The 8,273-nt window shown below is 34.7% G+C and overlaps 1 long non-coding RNA gene across 1 annotated transcript; it reads left to right on the top strand.

Moving 5' to 3' along the window:
* Positions 1-4,461: 4,461 nt before the first annotated feature.
* On the top strand, positions 4,462-7,766 carry LOC117229401 (uncharacterized). The gene is made up of 3 exons (XR_013036388.1): positions 4,462-4,552; positions 4,628-4,683; positions 6,981-7,766. It is a non-coding gene; the product is annotated as an uncharacterized LOC117229401 (long non-coding RNA).
* The last annotated feature ends 507 nt before the right edge of the window (positions 7,767-8,273 follow it).

The raw sequence follows: 8,273 nt of genomic DNA, 5'->3' as shown, positions 1-8,273 counted from the left end.
AGTTTCAGCAATGTGTGGACAGTCCTTTACGCTGTATGACTTCAATCATTTTTTTTGGTAAACATCTATACAGATCCTTTATATATTTTTGATTCAAGCTTTCCCAAGCTTCTAAAACTGCAGATTTTAATTTGGACACTTTATTATACCGTTTTCCACCTTCATATAATGTTTGGCTGCGATTTCTGCAAACATTCTTAATAATGTTTAAATAAGAAGGCCTCGCGTCAATTTAAAATCTTTACATTTTCCGTTTCAAAATAATTGTTTACTTTGCGAGCGGAATGCACAGCTGCATTATCTTAATTAAATTTAAGTAGACAGCACTATTCTTCAGCTTCTTTCTTAAATCATGGAAATAGTATTTATATCCATCTGGACCATCCAAATTCAGTTTTTTTTTCATCTGTGCATATAATACGTTTTCACTGTTTTTTTTAATTGAATATGCTCTGTTGCAAATCTTAATCATCGACAATGTGGTGATAGTACACTAATGACATGGGCAGGTAAAGACGGAAATCGTTATAGTCTTTATCTCTTATCCGTCATCCAAATAAAATTTTACCGGAGTAAAACTCCGGTAGGTACATAGGTGGCCGTAGCGCTAATAATTATCATTAAAATTTAAATAACTCGAACAATAATAACATTTTCGCGCTGAAATTTTCACTGCAGTTCGTGTACATGATGTTGAAGAAAACTGAGTATGAATTTTTCAATCCGATATTTTCTTCCTTAAAAAAATTGTTTTTTATCCCCCTCTGAGGGACCATCGTAAGTCTGGGATATCACTCGGTTGTCCCCTCTGAGAGGACATCGTAAGTCTGGCATATCACTCGGATGTCCCCTCTCTGAGGGTACATAAAAGTTTATTAGTGATTACGAAGAATGAACTTATTCCATCGTAACTTTTTGAGAAATGCATGTTATCATGAAGTTTTCTATTGAAATTGCACCAGAAAGCAAATCAAAATATGGTACCAAGATATCAGCCACTTTTACGTTAGAAGAGAACGTAAGAAGTGCGTTCCCAATGCTATCCCACTTGAAAAGAGCAATAAGGATGATTTGCAGAAGAAGGGTTAGTACGCAAATTTGCGTTGCACTATATGGTGAAATTTGAGAATATAATTGAGCAAGTCTGAAGTTGGCGGAGAAGATTTTCAAAGCCGAACTCAGTTCGGTTTGAAGCGTCGGGCGTTACAGATAGATCCCTGCACTAATAAGTCAGTAAATCGGAAAAATGATGTTCTTTTAGTAAATATCATTTTGTTGTTTCGTAATTTACAATTAGAAAGTTTCAACCCATTCAGTTCATTATTAGAACGGTGGCAAAACGACTAAACACGAGTCAGTCTCATGATATACTTGTAGTGTACTATAGTGTATGGTAGCATAGTATATAATAGTATAGTATGTATGTGCTAGTGTATAATAGTATAGTGTATATGTGCTAGTGTATGTGCTACTGTGCTACTAATAGCTATAGTGAAGACGAATTCCAGATAGACGTTTTATCCAGACATGTTAGAAAAAGTAAATATTTATAAGAAAGAAAATTTGTATTTTTTTGCAAATATATGTTCCTCGATGTCTACAAATTCATATAAATCAAATATCATTACGATACCTTATTTGGTTCCAAAGCTATGCTATAATATGACGATTCCTAGGTGCACGTTTTCGCGACAAGGTGACGTCGAGTTGCTGATAAGAAACGTCAGGATAGCTCCGAATGCAAAGAGATAAGCTGTAATAACGGAATAACTGCAGATTCTGTACTTGTAGCGCATTTTAAAGTGCATATCTTAAGAGACGAGGAACTCGAACAAAATTTAATAAATATTCTACATCAAATTTACTTCACACACAATAGAACTTGCGTTATGTAATAGAACAATATGATACATAATGTGCGAAATGGAACAACATGTATAGATTTTACATAGTATATTACATATATTACATATATTGTTTTACATAGTTTTATTCATAATTGCAAATTTAAATTTATCTTGTTGCAAATAAAATTAACACATTGACACAGCAATATTGGCTGTCTTTTATTAAAATTTTAAGTAATTAATCCCCATTAATCGTCGATAATTGTTTAGTAAATGTCATACAATGTCATACAACAAATTTGAATGTTACGTAAATTTTATTATAAATAATTACAAATAGGTGAATTTCATTTGCGAAAAAGTAAATAAGGATCGGAAAGCATGCACAGAAGGATTAATTCGATTTGCAAAATGGCAAATTTAATCTACGAAAGGATTAATTTGGAGAGCGAACAGATGTATTTGATGTACAAAACATTTAATTTGGAGAATGAAAAGGTGAATGTGATCCACGAAAGGATTAATTTTGAGTGCGAAACCTGTATGATGCTTAATAAGACAATGAGAAATGAACTTCATAGATAAAATACAAAATCAAAGTGACAATACTGTACAATTCCCCTTACTTTTCAAAAAGTAATCTAATCCAAACACGTTTTAATCTATGCATAGTTCATACATCGCGCGCTAATATTTATAATAAAGTTTCTACAGCGCCGAATGAAAAAGCCTAATTTACGTGCGAAACCAGTGTTCAACGCTCGACCACAGAAATCTCAGTGTGCATAAAGATCGGCAGACAAATAATATCATACGTGTAAATTATCCGCGGTTTTAGAACGCAACGAAGATATCCTCCGAATCCAATTACGTACGCCAGAGCATCGAATTCAGCATCGAGAGGACTTTTTTCTCCGCTCAAAGAAGGAAGATAATATCCCGGCACACGGGGAAAGAAAGTCGATGAAAATTCGTGGAACGCGTGCTCGCCCAGCTTCCTTATTTTACTATTCGTTTACGGCAGGAATTTCCATCTATCCTGCATTCGTAACGAAGTTTTACAGTAGACTCCAGGCAACAGACTCCGGCCGTGTAGACTCCCGAAGATGTGTTCCGGATGAGCAATCGTAACGCTGCTACAGATAGTTTCGTAATAACGCCTCGAGCAGTATTAAATTTGTCTACGAGAGAAACTTGTGTCAAACTCGTCAACGAAGAGGATCATGCGGGGCGATACAAACAGGCTGTCTCTGTTTCTTTTCGTTAAGGAAGTTCAACAAGGTTCCCCCAGAGGCTCCCGTTAATTTCGGCAGCTATTTTTCCGGCAAGTTAGCCGCGCGAATCGGCGCGTTTTAAAAAGAAAGCGATCGCGGGACTCGCGGTAACAGCGCGAGCGAGCGAGCGCGCGCCGGCTAATGTAAATTTACGATCATCGTTCGCCGTAGCTTTCGTTGTAAACAACTCGGGAACAAAAACAGGAAGGTGGGAACGGATGTTGCGGCCGCGTGCAAGCCGGGAAGAAGAAGGCCAACCCGCACGGCTCGTAATGGACGATTATAAGCATGAATATGTAGATGGCATTTAGGGCGCAAACGGCCTTCAATGCCACGAACACGCGCTCGTACTTCAACCCTCTCATGGCGTTGCACCTTAATAACGTCACCTTACCCACGTGCTTGATGAACGCGACGTTTGCTCCGCCGGTGAATGAAGAATGTTCCTGGACCGCACCAGGAAAATATGGGACGGTTCGATGAGGAATGTTGTACTCCTCATATTTACAGTGCACACTGGTCCGCGAATCCATTTTCACTGGCCAAAATACAATTATTCGAGTTTAACCCTTATCCCTGCCTGATACCAATTCGACGCTACGTTCAAATTTCAGAGTACATCATTCCGTTGTATTTAGAATTATTAATAATAGAGTTCATGACTTTCTTATTTCCTTAATACGGAGAACATGTGCCTATTATTATAAATGAAAATACACGTAACATAAAGATGACAATATTTGTTACGAAAAGGGTCTTTCATGAATTTCGCGAGCAACAGAAGACATCACTTCCTTTTTTGTGTTTTCTTAAGTTTTTTTTCATATACAAGATCTATATCTCTATATTTCTATATTAGAAGTAATAGAAAATAGAAATATACAAAAATAATTCTTTGTTAAGTTTTCATTTAACCCTTTGCACTCCGCTGTCCCCTCTCGTGGGACATCGTAATTCTAGCATATCACTCGGATGTCTCCTCTCGTGAGACATTAAAGTTTATTAGTGATTACGGGGAATTGAGTTATTTCAGCGCAACTTTTTCAGACATATGCATGTTTCCCTGAAGTTTTCTCTTGAAATGGCACAAAAAATCAAATCAAAATATAATAAAATTACTAAGATATGTACAAGAAATGTCAGCGGGTTTTGACGAGAACGTGAGAGGCGTGCTCACGACGGTCCGAGCACTTCAACGGCGCCATTTGAAAAGAGCGATAAGGCAAGTTTGTAGAAGGAAGGTCGGTATGCGAACATAGCACACGCATTGTATAGTGAGATTTATAATCATAAAATCTGGAGGAAAAGATTTTCAAAGCTGAACTCAGTCTGGTTTGAAGCGTCGAGCGGTATAGACAGATCTAACGAGTGAGAACATCGGAAAAGTGATTCTTCTCTTGGTAAATAAATTGTTTGATAAAAGTTTTTTTGGTAAATATCATCTTGTGAGTTAGTAATAACAATTAGAAATCTTCAACCTATGTATTTATTCATATTTTTTATTAGAACAATGGCAAAACGTTCAAATACGAATGAGTCTCATGACACAAGTAGTAGTGAAGGTGAGCTCCAGATAGACATTTATACAGATATATTAAAAAGACTAACTGTAGAAGGTTTTCTTCTACAGTTAGTCTACCGTTTTGATAGCAGTGATAGTGATACCGTCCAAGCAACAAGGCGACGAGAGAAAGAGTTCGCATAGATAGCGATTACAACAACGAAACAAAATTATAAAACAAACAATAACAAAATTATATAAAACAAAATATTGATTTCTTGGAAATTTCTCGATTTCAGCCAATTCATATAAGTCTAATATCACTATAATATGTTAGTTAGTTCCAAAACCATACTAAATAATACGAGGGTCTGTAAATGCTCGTTTCTGCCAAAAAGTGGCGCTGAGTAGCTGGTAGCCAACGTCCAGAATGGTTCGGAGTGCTAAGGGTTAAATATCAGTAACAATGTAAAAGTTATTTCGAGTCTATAATTATGCACGCCACTGATATACATTCGTTGCATTATAGCTGACATTATTGTCGCTTTCGAACAATTTTCAATCAACCGTAACTGCCAATCTTCGTGTTTAAAAGAACTATTAAAAAACTGCTGGTAGATAAAATATTAAATCACACGTTTTACAGTAGTCTGACAATTTTTCCACCGAGGAATCACGTGAAAACAAAATTTTCGGAATTTCCTCTTTAGCGATGTATTCAGGTTAATGATGTTTAACTAGAAAAAAAACGAAAAAGTGAACCGTACGAAAAAGTGAACCGTTCTACAATTCCATCAATTTTTCGAATTCTTTTCTCTGGTGCAAAGTTCCAACAGAAGGCTACAATTAGTGGAATAATACTTCCTGTTGGAGCATTTCCTATGTAGACATTACCGTGGACAATGTCGATTACATTTTTCGAGGAAGCCTTATTATTATACCCGGCGAAGAATTCGGATTTTCAATTAGAACCCTCAGCGAAGGGACATGAAGTGCAAGCTAATTTGATGCGATCTTGGGGTCTAGTTACTGGCAAACTAATTTCGAAGGAACGAAGTTATCGCTGTTCAACTCGCTTGCCGGGCCAAGACCCTTAGCAGGGATGTTCTTATGGTTTCTTCCAGCGCAGTTGAAACCGAAATAAAACGAAATCAGTGTTCAGGGAAAGCCGGTAATTTCACATGATTACGTCCAGCTTGTGCTCGTTCGACTTGGTTAATTAACTCCTTTATCCTTCGTAAATGTCAAGGGACAATATTTGGGGGAGTCTGTAACCCACTGTCTTGGTCATTCTACAGAACCGCGTGTCCTTTATGACCTTGGATTTCGAAGTACATGAAACGACGAGTGTCCATTGCAACTCCGTGGCAAAACATCTTTATCCGGCCCGTTTTACTGAAAGAGTTCGTGGAAGTACCGCAAGAAAATTAAATCGTATTACACTGACTATAGCAATTGTATCATAATATCTACTTTAATCGGTATTATAATCGAAAGTTTAACAGACTTGTTACATTAGGCTGGCGCATATGAAATGTCAGATTTTTAAACGAATAGTAAAAGCTTTGTTTAATCAAAATATCAGCCGTTTGCTTCGATACACTTTCGACGAGTTTTTAATGTATAAATGCTATTTTGAATGATTCCGGTCTTTTGAATAAATCAACTGGGCTTGTAAAAAGATTACGCGAATATCCGTAGAATTCATACGCATACGAAACTTAAAATAAATAATAAAAATACGGAACATCGAAAAAATTCTTTTTGGCAGAATATGACGCTGGCAATATTCATAACATGCAAAAAGGTTTACTCGTTGATATTATGTCGTTATTTAAACGGAATGGTAGCGTGAAGTTAGGAGAAATAGGTCACTGAATACATTTTCTGCTTTTATTAATGCAGAAATTGTTATGTAGTCAGTTACTCACGTAGTCAGTTACGCTAAGGGGGGGGAGGATATCGTCTGACAATTGTTATTATAATTTATGAATAATATTTGTGACAATGATATATAGATGTTTGAAGATATAATCAGCAACACGTTCAGCTAAAAAATCGTTGACAGATAAGAAACATATTATGTTTCATGTATCTATTATCCTCATAAAAATTACATTATTACGCTTATAATCAGTATTATATTTAATTTGGTTTTGGAACTATTCTCATATACTTGGAGATTAATATAATTTAATAAAATTTTCCAACCAATTTTATTTAAATTGATATGAAAAATGGAATTATAAGAATTATAGAAATATAGAATTGGTAAGTCCTGGTCGGTCCATAATTTATTAATCCTGAAAATAGAGACCTAGATATAGTAATATTATTTTCCATTTTTTATTGTTTCAGCATGTACAAGTGCCTCTTACAGCTGCTTAGTATGTATTATTGTAAGTTTATTCCGTTCAAGAGAAGAATATTATTTGGATAAGTGTACGCGATACTCACTTAGCGTAATACGTATTGCGGAGCTGTAGACAATAAGAGGAGCAATTAATAAATATTTCATAAATATCTCTTGACATTTCGAAGATTATTGTCCCCCGGCGGGGACATCTCAAGGGTTCGTGAAAAGACTTCGACACAATAAAAAGTAACGAGGGTAATATTCGTCGCAAGGAGCAGGAGAATTCTTGTCATGGTAAGAGAAGAATGAGGCCATATTTGTCTGACGAGGAATGCCCTTCGAGAAAAAGGAAATGTCAGGTCCCGTCTATACGATACTTTCAGCAGAAATACGTGAAATTCGTCTTATTTTGTTTGGTAGATGCCCTTCGCTTTTACCTTAATTTGAGATCTTTCTTCCGCAATTTTAATTCACTCAGGACATTATCTAAATTTGTCAAATTAATACGAGTATTATTGTAATAACAAATGAGAAACCCTCGGTAACTTGAAAAGTTCGAATCCATTGAAATTTACAGAGAATTCTGGAGTAAGATCATTGAGAAATGTTTAATTAATTTTTCGTTTTTAGAGACAAAACATTGCTTTCACTTGTATTAAGCATGATGCATTTAATGATGGACGCGTAAATAATGTAATAATACATACTGTTAAATAGTCTATGCATAATTACTATAGTTATAAAAATAAATAACATGTAAATAATAAATGAGACAGTTATGACGAATATTTCTATATGATGCACAAATGATGAATATAATATCAAATGTGATGAATATTTTTATATAAATGCAATTAATATTATTATGTAATGTACATTATAATATGTAATAATATAATAATAATTATAATAATTATTATAATAATATTATAAATATATCTATAAATATATCTATAATGTATATAAATATATAATGAACACAACATAAAATATGATGAATAATTTTTAAACAGTTGTAACGAAGACTGGAGAATACTAAACGCGTTTAGTAGTTATACACTGATACACGAAAGTATTCGAACGCTTACATTTTTAACATTCAACTAATGTGATATATACATATATAGACGGTATTGTAAATATATTGTTAAATTATTTTCTAATTTCACTTATGCCTATTGGACTTAATGGGCCTTAAGAATATATAAGTGAAATTAGAAAATAATTCAACAATATACACCATTTTTACAGTACATTTATTGTAAATACATACCAGAAGTGGCTCACAAAAGTAT

This window comes from Megalopta genalis, chromosome 1, assembly GCF_051020955.1.
Source record: "Megalopta genalis isolate 19385.01 chromosome 1, iyMegGena1_principal, whole genome shotgun sequence".
NCBI lineage: Eukaryota > Metazoa > Arthropoda > Insecta > Hymenoptera > Halictidae > Megalopta > Megalopta genalis.
Note: the sequence above shows the minus strand (reverse complement) of the source record. Positions and strands in the feature narration are given on the sequence as shown.